At 56.9% G+C, this 14668-nt stretch overlaps 1 pseudogene; it reads left to right on the forward strand.

Annotated features, from left to right (window-relative positions):
• The first annotated feature begins 451 nt into the window (after positions 1–451).
• Positions 452–14070, forward strand: LOC121276831 (annotated as a pseudogene).
• Positions 14071–14668: the final 598 nt, after the last annotated feature.

Genomic DNA, 14668 nt, shown 5'->3' on the forward strand with positions numbered 1-14668 from the left:
CCCCTCCCGCAGGCCTTGAACCCTCCCAGACCCTGACCCCCAAACCCCCACCCAAGGCCTGACCCCCGCTGTGGACGCTGAAACCCACGGACCCGCCCCTTGGGGGTTTGAGTGACCCCCTGAGTGAGAGTACGGGAGACCCCGCCCCCTGACTGACAGGAGAGGAGACCCCACCCCCCTGTATGACGAAACAGGAGACCCCGCCCCCTGACTGACGGGGGGAGGAGACCCCACCCCCCTGTATGACGAAACAGGAGACCCTGCCCCCCTGAGTGACGGTTGGGGGAGACCCCGCCTCCTGAATGACGGACCAGGAGACCCGGCCCACTGAGTGACTCTAAGGGAGACCCCGCCCACTGAATGACGGACAGTTTAACCCGCCCTCTGAGTGACAGGCCGGGAGACCCCGCCCCTGAGTGACAGGCCGGGAAACCCCGCCCCGCGGCGGGTTTCCGGTTCCGGTGAAGATGGCGGAGAAAGGGAAAGCGGAAGCCGGCGGGAGGGTGAAGATCGGACATTACAGCCTGGGGGACACCCTGGGGGTGGGGACATTCGGGAAAGTGAAGGGTGAGAGAGAGACACCGAACCCGACTGATCCCCCCCGCCCCTCAATCCCCCCCTCAATCCCCCTCCCCCTCAATCCCCCCTCAATCCCCCCCTCCCCCTCAATCCCCCCTCAATCCCCCCCTCCCCCTCAATCCCCCCCTCAATCCCCCTCCCCCTCAATCCCCCCTCAATCCCCCCCTCCCCCTCAATCCCCCCTCAATCCCCCCCTCCCCCTCAATCCCCCCTCAATCCCCCCCTCCCCCTCAATCTCCCCCTCAATCCCCCTCCCCCTCCCTCAATCTCCCCCTCAATCCCCCTCCCCCTCAATCCCCCCCTCAATCCCCCTCCCCCTCAATCCCCCCTCAATCCCCCCCTCCCCCTCAATCCCCCTCAATCCCCCCCTCCCCCTCAATCTCCCCCTCAATCCCCCTCCCCCTCCCTCAATCTCCCCCTCAATCCCCCTCCCCCTCAATCCCCCCCTCAATCCCCCTCCCCCTCAATCCCCCCCTCAATCCCCCTCCCCCTCAATCTCCCCCTCAATCCCCCTCCCCTCCCCCTCAATCCCCCCCTCAATCTCCCCCTCAATCTCCCCTCTCCCCCTCCCTCAATCCCCCCCTCAATCCCCCTCCCCCTCAATCCCCCCTCAATCTCCCCCTCAATCCCCCTCCCCTCCCCCTCAATCTCCCCCTCAATCCCCCTCCCCTCCCCCTCAATCTCCCCCTCAATCCCCCTCCCCTCCCCCTCAATCCCCCCTCAATCTCCCCCTCAATCTCCCCTCTCCCCCCCCTCAATCTCCCCCTCAATCTCCCCTCTCCCCCTCCCTCAATCCCCCCCTCAATCTCCCCCTCAATCTCCCCTCTCCCCCTCCCTCAATCCCCCCCTCAATCTCCCCCTCAATCTCCCCCTCCCCTCCCCTCCCCCTCAATCCCCCCCTCAATCCCCCCCTCAATCCCCCCTCTCCCCCTCCCTCAATCCCCCCCTCAATCTCCCCCTCTCCCCCTCCCTCAATCCCCCCCTCAATCTCCCCTCTCCCCCTCCCTCAATCCCCCTCCCCCTCAATCTCCCCCTCAATCCCCCCTCAATCTCCCCTCTCCCCCTCCCTCAATCCCCTCCCCCTCAATCTCCCCCTCAATCTCCCCCTCAATCTCCCCCTCCCCCTCAATCTCCCCCTCCTCCTCAATCTCCCCCTCCCCTCAATCTCCCCCCCTCAATCTCCCCCCCTCAATCTCCCCCTCCCCCTCAATCTCCCCCTCCCCCTCAATCTCCCCCTCCCCTCTCCCCCCTCAATCTCCCCCTCCCCTCTCCCCCCTCAATCTCCCCCTCCCCTCTCCCCCCTCAATCTCCCACTCCCCTCTCCCCCCTCAATCTCCCCCTCCCCCTCAAACTCCCCCCTCCCCCTCAATCTCTCCCCTCCCCCTCAATCTCCCCCCTCCCCTCTCCCCCCTCAATCTCTCCCTCCCCCCCTCCCCCTCAATCTCTCCCCTCCCCTTCAATCTCTCCCTCCCCCTCAATCTTCCCCTCCCACCTCAATCTCCCCCTTCCCCCTCAATAGCCCCCTCAATCTCTCCCCTCCCCCTCAATATCCCCCTCAATCTCTACCTCCCCCCTCAATCTCTACCCTCCCCCCTCAATCTCCCCCCTCCCCCCTCAATCTCCCCCCTCCCCCCTCAATCTCCCCCCTCCCCCTCAATCTCCCCCCTCCCCCCTCAATCTCCCCCCTCCCCCTCAATCTCCCCCTCCCCCCCTCAGCTGCTCTTGTACACCCACCCACCCTCTCACTCACTCATCCTCTCACTCACTCATCCTCTCACTCACTCACCCTCTCACTCACTCACCCTCTCACTCACTCACCCTCTATTTCTCTCCCCCAGTTGGGATGCACGAGTTAACTCAGCACAAGGTTGCAGTGAAAATCCTGAACCGCCAGAAGATTCGCAGCCTTGACGTCGTCGGCAAAATCCGTCGGGAGATCCAGAACCTCAAACTCTTCAGACACCCGCACATCATCAAACTGCAAGTAGAGGCCTCCCTGTGCCCTGGGGTTCGGGGTCACCCCCCCCCCTACGGGGTGTGCTGTGGGATGAGGCTCCTGAGTAAGCTGACCTGGCTCTTCCCATCTCCCACAACATAACAAGAACTCCCAACAGGAGTAGACCGTATGGCCTATCGAACCTGCTCCGCTGTTCAATACGATCATGGCTGATCTTGGGCTCCATCCCCACTTTCCCGCCCACTCTCCGTATTCCTTAATTCCCTGAGAGATCAAAAGCCTGTCTATCCCGGGCCTTTAAATATATTCAATGATGGAGCATCCACAACCCTTTGGGGTAGAGAAACCCAAAGATTCACAACCCTCTGAGTGAAGGAATTTCTCCTCATCTCAGTCCTGAATGATCGGCCACTTACCGTGAGACTGTGCTTCCCCCAGCCCCACCCTGTGTTTTAGATTCCCCAGGCAGGGGAAACAACCTCTCAGTATCTGCTCCCTGGCTGCTTCAGAATTTTGAATGTTGAATCTTGAATGGTGAAATGTTCCACCACGGCAGCTGCTGGAATTTGAATTGAATTTTAATAAATCTGGAATTGAAAGCTAGTCTCAGTAATGGCGACCATGAAAGCGTTGATGATTGTTGTAAAAACCCATCAGGTTCGCTAATGTCCTTTACAGAAGGAAACCTGCTGTCCTTACCTGGTCTGGCCTACATGTGAGTCCAGATCCACAGCAATGTGGTTGACTCTTGACTCCCCTCTGAAATGACCTCATGAGCCACTCAGTTCAAGGGCAATATAGGGATGGGTAACAGTGCTGGCCTTGCCAGCGATGCCCACATCCCCGAATGAATTTTTTAAAAAATCACCGTCTTTGTCAGGTTTATAATGAACTCTCTCACCTTTGACCTTTACCCTCCCAGGTACCAGGTGATCAGTACTTCCGACAGACATATTCATGTGATGGAATACGTGGCAGGTGGGGAACTCTTCGATTACATCTGTAAGAATGGGAAGGTAAGGCCAGGTCTTTTGTCCTGTTCACCTGTCCAACCACCCCCCCACCCCCCCCCCCCCCCCCCCCCCCCCCCCCCCCCGCCCTTTAAACATCTTATATTTTACCACATTTCTATTTATCTTTAGTTTGGACGAAGAGTCATACGGGCTCGAAACATTAACTCTGTCTTCCTCTCCGCAGTTGCTGTCAGACCTGCTGAGCTTTTCCAGCAGTTTTTGTTTTTGTTTTAGATTTCCAGCATCCGCAGTATTTTGCTTTTACCCAGTGAGTTGACTTCAGTGCGGGCGATAGCTGGTGGTGTGACAACTGACCACTGGGTTCATGTTCCCGAGCATTGTCCAGCAATCCTGGTTGGTAGGTGAACTCATGTAGATTGAGTGATGGCTGTGATGCCCCCTCATGGCCAAATTGCCTGCTTGGATACTTGAGCTGGGCTTGCGTGTGAGGACTGGTGTCTTAGCGGAGGTGCCAGAGGGCACCTTGCTTGCTTGCACCGTATGTTGGCACATTTCAGCTTTGGGTCTGGGGGCGGGTATAGGGAACCAGCAAAAAGAAAGGTTAAGACTGGGATTCTGTTGCCTGCAGCTGGACGAGAAGGAGAGCAGACGCCTCTTCCAGCAGATCATCTCAGCGGTCGATTACTGCCATCGACACATGGTGGTGCACCGGGACCTGAAACCAGAGAACGTGCTGCTGGATGCACAGATGAATGCCAAAATTGCCGACTTTGGTAAGCAGCCTGTGTCGACCTGTCCTCTTGTTTCTTGCCTGTCTGTGCCCCCAAGCCCCTCTGCCCCACCATGAACCTCCCCCTGTCCCCCCCGCAATCCCCCTTCCCATTGAGTTCCCTCCCCCTCCTCACATCCTGTTATCTCCCACTTGGGGAGGGGATGTAGGCAAAAGGCTTGGCCTTTGCTGTGGGTGGACTGTCATTGAGGGTGTCAGCTGTGACTCAGTAGCTCGCACTCTTGTTTTTGAGGCAGAATGTGTTGGTTTATTGAACCACTCCAGAGACTTGAGCGCAGAATCCAGTGCAATACTGAGGGAGCTCTGCACTGTTGTAGGTGCTGCCTCTTGGATGGGAAGCTACACTGAGGCCTTGTCTGCCCCCTCAGGTGGCAGGGAATTCTCCCCCAGCGTTCTGTCCAATAGCTTCCCTTACCCAATACCAGCTTTTACAGATCATCTGCTCATTCTCATATTACTGTTTGTGGGCTCTTCACTAATGCCCACGTCTTTTAAATCCAACAGTGCAGCTTTGAAGCCCCACTCTCTGGCTCAGGGAAGAGAGTGTCTGAGCTGAACTGCCATCTAATATTGAAGGGGGTGCGCTGTGTCTGTAAGCAATTTGCTTTTGAAATTGACAAAGGCAGGGGATTGATTCCCTGGTCCAGGGAGTGTTTATTGCTCAATGTTATTATCTCCCTTGGTGATGCCGTTATGAACTGGCCCTAATTCTCCCCTTTCCCTTTTTCCTCTGCGACCAGGTCTCTCAAATATGATGTCAGATGGAGAGTTCCTGAGAACCAGCTGTGGCTCCCCCAACTATGCTGCCCCTGAGGTTATTTCCGGAAGGTACGGTCAGCAGTCCCTGTGAAAGCCATGTTCGTGCCATCCTCCAAACCCACTTGCCGTCCTAAACAATAGCTCAAGGCCCACTTTGGGGTTCAGATGCCAGCTGAATGAGTGAATCTCAACCAGGCAGTGGTAAAGTCTCCAGCATCTCTTATGACAGAGAGAAAATCACCTGGGGGACCTGTGCTGCAAACAGTGTGTATGCAATGTGACTGTGCTCGAGGGTCATTGTGTGTATGAGGTGTGTGTGCATGAGGCTGTGTGCGTGCGAGGCTCTGTGCTTGCGGGGGTGTGTGTGCGTGCGAGGCTCTGTGCGTGCAGGGTGGATGTGCGCGCAAGGCTGTGTGCATGCAGGGTGTATGAGCGCGAGGCTCTGTGCGTGTGGGGTGTATGTGCGTGCGGGGTGTGTATGCACATGAGGCTCTGCATGTGGGGCATGTATGCGCGTGAGGCTCTGTGTGGGGCATGTATGCACGTGAGGCTCTGCGTGTGGGGCGTGTGCGCACGAGGCTTTGTGAGTGCGGGATGTATGTACGCGCGAGGCTCTGCGTGCAGGATGTATGTACGCGCGAGGCTCTGCGTGCGGGGTGTTTGCGCGCGAGGCTCTGTGCGTGCGGGGTGCATGTATGTGCGAGGCTTTGTGCGTGCGGGCTGTATGTGCACGTGAGGCTCTGCGTGTGGGGTGTATGTGCACGCGAGGCTCTGCGTGCGGTGTGTATGCACGCGAAGGTTCTGCGTGCAGGGTGTATGTGCGCGCAAGGCTTTGTGTGGTGTGTGTGCGCGCAAGGCTGTGTGTGGTGTGTGCGCACACGAGGCTGTGTGTGGTGTGTGCGCCCGCGAGGCTGTGTGTGTGTGGTGTGCGCGTGCGAGGCTGTGTGTGTGTGGTGTGTGCGCGCGCGAGGCTGTGTGTGTGGTGTGTGCGCATGCAAGGCTGTGTGCGTGGTGTGTGGGCGCGCGAGGCTGTGTGCGTGGTGTGTGGGCGCGCGAGGCTGTGTGTGTGGGCGCGCGCGAGTCTGTGTGCATGGTGTGCGCGCGCGAGGCTGTGTGCGCGCGCGAGGCTGTGTGCGCGCGCGAGGCTGTGTGCGCGCGCGAGGCTGTGTGCGCGCGCGAGGCTGTGTGCGCGCGCGAGGCTGTGTGCGCGCGCGAGGCTGTGTGCGCGCGCGAGGCTGTGTGTGTGTGGTGTGTGGTCTGTGCGCACGCGAGTCTGTGTGCATGGTGTGTGCGCGCGAGGCTGTGTGCGGCGCGCGAGGCTGTGTGCGCGCGCGAGGCTGTGTGCTTGTTGCGCGTCTGCACGAGGCTGTGCTTGGTGCGTGCGCGCGAGGCTGTGTGTGTGGTGTGTTTGCGCACGAGGGTGTGCGTGCGCGAGGCTGTGTCTGTGGTGTGTGCGCGTGAGGCTTTGTCTGTGGGTGTGTGTCTGCGCGTGAGGCTGTGTGTGTGTGGTGTGTGCGCGCGCGAGGCTGTGTGTGTGGTGTGTGCGCGCGCGAGGCTGTGTGTGTGTTGTGTGCGCGTGCGTGGCTGTGTGTGTGTGGTGTGTGTGCGCGCGAGGCTGTGTGTGTGTGGTGTGTGCGCGCGCGTGGCTGTGTGTGTGTGGTGTGTGCGCGCGCGAGGCTGTGTGTGTGGTGTGTGCGCGCGCGAGGCTGTGTGCGTGGTGTGTGTCTGCGCGTGGTGTGTGTCTGCGCGCGAGGCTGTGTGTGTGGTGTGTGTGTGCGGAGAGGCTGTGTGTGTGGTGTGTGTCTGCGCGCGTGGTGTGTGTCTGCGTGCGAGTCTGTGTGTGTGGTGTGTGTCTGCGCGCGAGGCTGTGTGTGTCTGCGCGCGAGGCTGTGTGTGTGGTGTGTGTCTGCGAGTGAGGCTGTGTGTGGTGTGTGTCTGCGCGCGAGGCTGTGTGTGGTGTGTGTGCGTGCGCGCGCGAGGCTGTGTGTGGTGTGTGTGCGCGCGTGCGAGGCTGTGTGTGGTGTGTGTGCGCGCGTGCAAGGCTGTGTGTGGTGTGTGTGCACGCGCGAGGCTGTGTGTGGTGTGTGCGCGCGCGAGGCTGTGTGTGGTGTGTGTGCGCGCGCGAGGCTGTGTGTGGTGTGTGTGCGCGCGCGAGGCTGTTGTGTGGTGTGTGTGCGCGCGCGAGGCTGTGTGTGCGCGCGCGAGGCTGTGTGTGCGCGCGCGAGGCTGTGTGTGCGCGCGAGAGGCTGTGTGTGCGCGCGAGAGGCTGTGTGTGCGTGCGCGAGGCTGTGTGTGCGCGCTGCGAGGCTGTGTGTGCGCGCGCGAGGCTTGTGTGTGCGCGCGCGAGGCTGTGTGTGCGCGCGCGAGGCTGTGTGTGCGCGCGCGAGGCTGTGTGTGCGCGCGCGAGGCTGTGTGTGCGCGCGCGAGGCTGTGTGTGCGGCGCGCGAGGCTGTGTGTGCGCGCGCGAGGCTGTGTGTGCGCGCGCGAGGCTGTGTGTGCGCGCGCGAGGCTGTGTGCGCGCGCGAGGCTGTGTGTGCGCGCGCGAGGCTGTGTGTGCGCGGCGCGAGGCTGTGTGTGGTGTGTGTGTGCGCGCGCGAGGCTGTGTGTGGTGTGTGTGCGCGCGCGAGGCTGTGTGTGGTGTGTGGTGCGCGCGCGAGGCTGTGTGTGGTGTGTGTTGCGCGCGCGAGGCTGTGTGTGGTGTGTGTGCGCGCGCGAGGCTGTGTGTGGTGTGTGTGCGCGCGCGAAGCTGTGTGTGGTGTGTGTGGCGCGCGCGAGGCTGTGTGTGGTGTGTGTGCGCGCGCGAGGCTGTGTGTGGTGTGTGTGCGCGCGCGCGAGGCTGTGTGTGGTGTGTTGGCGCGCGCGAGGCTGTGTACGTGGTGTGTGCGCGCGCGAGGCTGTGTACGTGGTGTGTGCGCGCGCGCGAGGCTGTGTACGTGGTGTGTGCGCGCGCGCGAGGCTGTGTACGTGGTGTGTGCGCGCGCGCGAGGCTGTGTACGTGGTGTGTGCGTGCGCGAGGCTGTGTGTGGTGTGTGTGCGCGCGCGCGAGGCTGTGTGTGGTGTGTGTGCGCGCGCGAGGCTGTGTACGTGGTGTGTGCGCGCGCGAGGCTGTGTACGTGGGTGTGTGCGCGCGCGCGAGGCTGTGTACGTGGTGTGTGCGCGCGCGCGAGGCTGTGTACGTGGTGTGTGCGCGGCGCGAGGCTGTGTACGTGGTGTGTGCGCGCGCGCGAGGCTGTGTACGTGGTGTGTGCGCGCGCGCGAGGCTGTGTACGTGGTGTGTGCGCGCGCGAGGCTGTGTACGTGGTGTGTGCGCGCGCGAGGCTGTGTACGTGGTGTGTGCGCGCGCGAGGCTGTGTACGTGGTGTGTGCGCGCGCGAGGCTGTGTACGTGGTGTGTGCGCGCGCGAGGCTGTGTACGTGGTGTGTGCGGCGGCGCGAGGCTGTGTACGTGGTGTGTGCGCGCGCGAGGCTGTGTACGTGGTGTGTGCGCACGTGAGACTCTGTGCGTGTGTGGGGTGGCTGCGCGTGAGGCTCTGCGTGTGTGGTGTGCACGCACGAGGCTGTGCGGTGTGTGGTGTGCGCGGCGCGAGGCTGTGCGTGTGTAGTGTGCGCACGCGAGGCTGTGCGTGTGTAGTGTGCGCGCGCGAGGCTGTGCGTGTGTAGTGTGTGCGCGTGTGTGGCTCTGCGCGTGTGTGGTGTGTGTGTGCCTGAGGCTCTGTGTGCGATGTGGGGTATGAGATGGGACTCCTCATTACTGATGGTGGAGTTGGCCCTAGGGGCCAAATGGCCGATTTGTGCTACATCTTGTGGATTCTGCGTACACTGATCCTGGCGATTGCATACAGCACCCCCCCCCCCACCACCCGGGTTATGCACAGGCTGGGCTGACACCATTGTGCAACTGGGAGTCTCTGAGAGTGGTGAGGGGTTATGATCCTCAGTAAGATCTGTCTTGTGAACTGTGTGTGTGTTTTCTTCCCTCAGGCTGTACGCTGGGCCGGAGGTGGATATCTGGAGCTGTGGAGTGATACTCTATGCTCTGCTGTGTGGCACTTTACCATTTGATGATGATCATGTCCCCATGCTCTTTAAGAAGATCTGTGATGGGATCTTTACACACCGCAGTACCTCAACCCGTCTGTCATCAGCCTCCTCAAGCACATGCTGCAGGTTGACCCGATGAGAGAACTACCATCAAGGACATCCGGTCAGTGCGGGCAGGCTTGTATACGTGTCCTCTCAAGTGTAGCCATAGACTGAGAGTGTTCTGAATGCTTTGGTGGGATGTGGGTGTCGCTGGCAAGGCCAGCAATTGTTGCCCATCCCTAATTGCCCTTGAACTGAGTGGCTTGCTAGGCCATTTCAGAGAGCAGCTAAGAGTGAACCACGTTGCTATAGGTCTGGAGTCACATGTAGGCCAGACCAGGTAAGGACAGCAGATTCCCTTCCCTAAACGGCATTAGTGAACCAGATGATAGTTTCATGTTATTACTGAGAGGAGCTTTATATTCCAGAATTTAAATTCCACCAGCTGCCGTGGTGGGATTTGAACCCAGAGCATTCGCCTGGGCTCCTGGATTGCTAGTCCGGTGCCATTACCACCATGCCACAATCTTACCCCAGTCGAAGTGATTGGCTCTGCTGATCTTCTGCCCCTCATCATCACTGTCCCTAGAGCTGCCTTCTCTGGATGTCGGTGCCGAATGATTATTGGAGAGTAAAAATGGAAGCAGAGTAGACCATACAGCCTGTCGAGCCTGCGACCCCATTCAGTGTGATCATGGCTGATCTTGGACCTCAACTCCACTTTCCCACCTGCTGCTCCCTACGACCCCATATCCTGCCCACTCATACATCCTGCCCGCTCCCCATAACCACATGTCTCCAATCCCTGTGTTCCCTGAGACCAAAAACCTGTCTGTGTCAGCCTTACTGTAACATCAAATCCGGAACTCTCGGAACCAAAGCATTTCTGGATTTCAGAATGATGTTAGAGCCAGTGATGAAACATTATAAAACAGTAATATGTTATAAAGTAGGGCAGGAATGCAATGACTGTATCACAGGAAAACACAGGAAACAGAATTAACAATGGGCCCGGGTCCTACCTTATTAGCCTCCATCATCCATTTTGCATCCAGATTGCTCTTATCCAACAGTTCCCAAGCTGGGTTGGGATTTCTGATGGATTTGCAGAGAGAGATTTTGGGGGTGCAAACATTTAAAAAAAAATTCCCATCGTATGAAGTCATTACTTTAGCAAATTGGTAGATTTTTCTGATATTTTTAAACCAGTTTCAACACTTTGTCTCCAACGCTAGGACCCAACCAAATATTTATACTAAAATCAGAAAATGCTGCCAAAACTCAGCAGGTCTGTAACATCTGTGGAGAGAGGAACGGGGTTAACGTTTCAGGTCGATGACCTTCCATTAGAACAGCATCAAAGGTCATTCTTGTTTATGATAGCACCTTTTGTGTGGCACTTTATTAATTGCCTCAAGGGAAGAGTGTCAGTGGCTGAAATAATCGAGTAGTCGCATGGTGTCGGGGGAACTGAATCAATTTGAATATTAGATAGAATTATTGAGTATGTAGAACGCAGAGCACAGAGAACAAACCATTTGCCCATACTGGTGTTTATACCCTACATGAGTCTTTTCCCAAACCCCTCCATCATCAACATATCCTTCTATTTTTTTCTCCCTCGTGTTTATCTAGCTTCCCTTAAATCATCTGTGCTATTCACCTCAACTACCCCATGTGGTGGGGAGTTCCACATCCTCACCATTCTGACTAAAGGAGTTTCTCCTGAACTACCCTGTTCGATTGCTTAGTCACAATGTTAGGTTTGGTGATGCCTAGCTCAGGTCGCTGAGAGTGGAAATATTTTCTCTATCCTTTTCAAATCCTTTCATAATATTAATAGACCACTGTCAGCTCTCCTTGGCCTTCAATTTTGTAGAGAAAACAGCCCCAGCCTGTCCCTTCGTTCCTGATGCTAAAGCAAAATACTGTGGATACTGAAAATAAAAAGTGGAAAGTGCTGGGAACACTATGCAAAGAGAAAGAGTTAATGTTTCAGATAAATGATGTCTCATCAGAGTGGGGAGAGAATGCAGTTCACATTTTGCCCGGTTCTGATGGAAGGTCACAGACCTGAAACCTAGCTTCGTTTATCTCTCTCAGGCAGTGATGCTGCCTGACTTGCTGCGTATTTTCTAGCTTGTTCAGCCTTTGCTGATAGTTGATGAGCTTTCTGTGCTGGTATCATTCTTGTAAAGGAATACTGTCCATCCTTTCAGGGAGCACGAGTGGTTTAAGCTGGATCTGCCTAGGTACCTGTTCCCAGAGGATCCTGCCTACAGCACCAGCATGATCGATGATGAGGCCCTGAAGGAAGTGTGTGAGAAGTTTGAGTGCAGCGAGGAAGAGGTGTTGAACTGTTTGTACAGCCGTAACCACCAGGACCCGCTGGCTGTGGCCTATCACCTCATCATCGACAATCGGCGCATTATGAACGAGGCCAAAGATTTCTACTGGCTTCCAGCCCACCAGACAGTGCCTCCTTCCTTGACGATCAGCACTTTGTCTCCAGGGTTCACCCCGAGCGGGTGCCCTTCCTGGTAGCAGAGGCTGCCCCCAGGCCCCGGCACACCCTGGACGAGCTGAACCCCCAGAAATCCAAACATCCCGGGGTACGCAGAGCCAAGTGGCACCTGGGCATCCGGAGCCAGAGCCGGCCAAACGACATCATGGCCGAAGTGTGTCGTGCCATGAAACAGCTGGGCTATGAGTGGAAGGTGAGAAACAACTGGAGTATGGGGGCAGGGAACGGGAAATGGCTGGGATACGGGGGGAGAGCGAGAAACAGCTGGGTACGGAGTGAGAGTGAGAAACAGCTGGAATGCTGGGGAGAGAGAAACAGCTGGGGTACTGGGAGAGAGTGAGAAACAGCTGGGGTACTGGGGAGAGAGCGAGAAACAGCTGGAGTACTGGGAGTGAGAAACAGCTGGGGTACTGGGGAGAGAGTGAGAAACAGCTGGAGTACTGGGAGTGAGAAACAGCTGGAGTACTGGGAGTGAGAAACAGCTGGGGTACTGGGAGTGAGAAACAGCTGGGGTACTGGGAGTGAGAAACAGCTGGGGTACTGGGAGTGAGAAACAGCTTGGGGTACTGGGAGAGAGTGAGAAACAGCTGGGGTACTGGGGGAGAGAGTGAGAAACATCTGGAGTACTGGGAGAGAGAGAGAAACAGCCGGGGTATGGAGGGAGAGTGAGAAACAGCTGGGATGCTGGGGAGAGAGAGAAACAGCTGGGGTACTGGAGAGAGTGAGAAACAGCTGGGGTATGGAGGGAGAGTGAGAAACAGCTGGGATGCTGGGAGAGAGTGAGAAACAGCTGGAGTACGGGGAGAGTGAGAAACAGCTGGGGTACTGGAGAGAGTGAGAAACAGCTGTGGTACTGGGGAGAGAGAGAAACGCTGGGTACTGGGAGAGTGAGAAACATCTGGGATACTGGGAAAGAGTGAGAAACTGCTGGGGTACTGGAGAGAGAGAAACAGCTGGGGGTACTGGGAGAGAGTGAGAAACAGCTGGGGTACTGGGAGAGAGTGAGAAACAGCTGGGGTACTGGGAGAGAATGAGAAACAGCTGGGGTACTGAGAGAGAGTGAGAAACAGCTGGGGGTACTGGGAGAGAGTGAGAAACAGCTGGGGTACAGGGTAGAGAGTGAGGAAACAGCTGGGGTACTGGGAGAGTGAAAACAGCTGGGGTACTGGGTAGAGAGTGAGAAACAGCTGGGTACAGGGTAGAGAGAGTGAGAAACAGCTGGGTACGGGTAGAGAGTGAGAAACATCTGAGGTACTGGTGAGAGAGTGAGAAACATCTGAGGTACTGGTGAGAGAGTGAGAAACATCTGAGGTACTGGGGAGAGAGTGAGAAACATCTGAAGTACTGGGGAGAGTGAGAAACAGCTGGGGTACTGGGAGAGAGAGAAACAGCTGGGGTACAGGGTAGGGAGTGAAAAACAGCTGGGGTACAGGGTAGAGAGTGAGAAACATCTGAGGTACAGGGTAGAAGAGTGAGAAACAGCTGGGTACAGGGTAGAGAGTGAGAAACAGCTGGGGTACGGGGTAGAGAGTGAGAAACAGCTGGGTACGGGGGGTAGAGAGTGAGAAACAGCTGGGGTATGGGGTAGAGAGTGAGAAACAGCTGGGGTACAGGGTAGAGAGTGAGAAACAGCTGGGGTACGGGGTAGAGAGTGAGAAACAGCTGGGGGTACTGGGGATAGAGTGAGAAACATCTGAGGTACTGGTGAGAGAGTGAGAAACATCTGAGGTACTGGGGAGAGAGGTGAGAAACAGCTGGGTACTGGGAGAGAGAGAAACAGCTGGGGTACAGGGAGAGAGAGAGAAACAGCTGGGGTACTGGGAGAGAGTGAGAAACAGCTGAGATACTTGGGAGAGAGTGAGAAACAGCTGGAGTATGGAGGGAGAGTGAGAAACAGCTGGGGTATGGGGAGAGAGTGCGAGAGAAAGAGAAAAACAGCTGGGGTACTGGGGGTGGAGAGAGAGAAAACTCTCCCTGTCTCCTCCCCCTTTTTCTCAATGTCTAACTTCCTGATTTCCTTCCACTTGGTCCACCATTTCTCTTTCCCTGCTCTCCTACCCTTTGTTCTCTCTGCTCCCACTCATTCCCACACTTTGCCTGCTCTGCCCTTGGTTTGTCTCTTCCTGTCTTTGACATCTCTGTCCTGTTCCTGCCAGGTGGTAAACCCCTACTACTTGCGAGTTCGGAGAATGAACACCACCACAGGGACATTTTCCAAGATGAGTCTTCAGTTGTACCAGGTGGACAGCCGCACCTATCTGGTGGATTTCCGCAGCATTGAAGGTGATTATGTGTCTGAGATCCTTGCCTCAGCTACTTCAGCACACCCTCTCGACACTGAGCATCCCTATAACCCAGCTTCTCTTGAAGTCTCAGGAGAGATGGGGCTTGAGGGATCCTGGTAAAGAGAGGAGGGAGGGGTGCGATGTGGTGAAGAGGGGAGGGAGAGCTACCGGGTTGGGTACAGTAAAGAGAGGAGGGAGGGGTATGGTAAAGACTGAGGGGGCGGTACTGGGGTAGGTACGGTAAAGAGGGGAGGGAGAGCAAACGAGTGCAGCTTTGGAACTGAGACCAGGCCTGGAGTTTGGTGAGTGGGGCAGTTTAAGGTGTTACTCTTGTTCTTGAAATATCTAGTCCTGTCTGTAACTAGCAGTCTCCTCTACATGGAGAGACCAAACGTAAACTGGGGCGACCGCTTTGCAGAACACCTGCGGTCTGGTCCGCAAGAATGACCCAAACCTCCCATTCGTTTGCCCATTTTAACACTCCACCCCTGCTCTCTTGCCCACATGTCTATCCTTGGCTTGCTGCATTGTTCCAGTGAAGCCCAACGCAAACTGGATATGAACAACACCTCATCTTCCGACTAGGCACTTTACAGCCTTCCGGACTGAATATTGAATTCAACAACTTTAGGTCGTGGATTCCCTCCCCCATCCCCACCCCCTTTCTGTTTCCCCCTTCCTTTTTTTTTTCCAATAAATTATTATATAATTTTCCTTT

This window comes from Carcharodon carcharias, chromosome 4 (genome assembly GCF_017639515.1).
Source record: "Carcharodon carcharias isolate sCarCar2 chromosome 4, sCarCar2.pri, whole genome shotgun sequence".
Lineage (NCBI taxonomy): Eukaryota > Metazoa > Chordata > Chondrichthyes > Lamniformes > Lamnidae > Carcharodon > Carcharodon carcharias.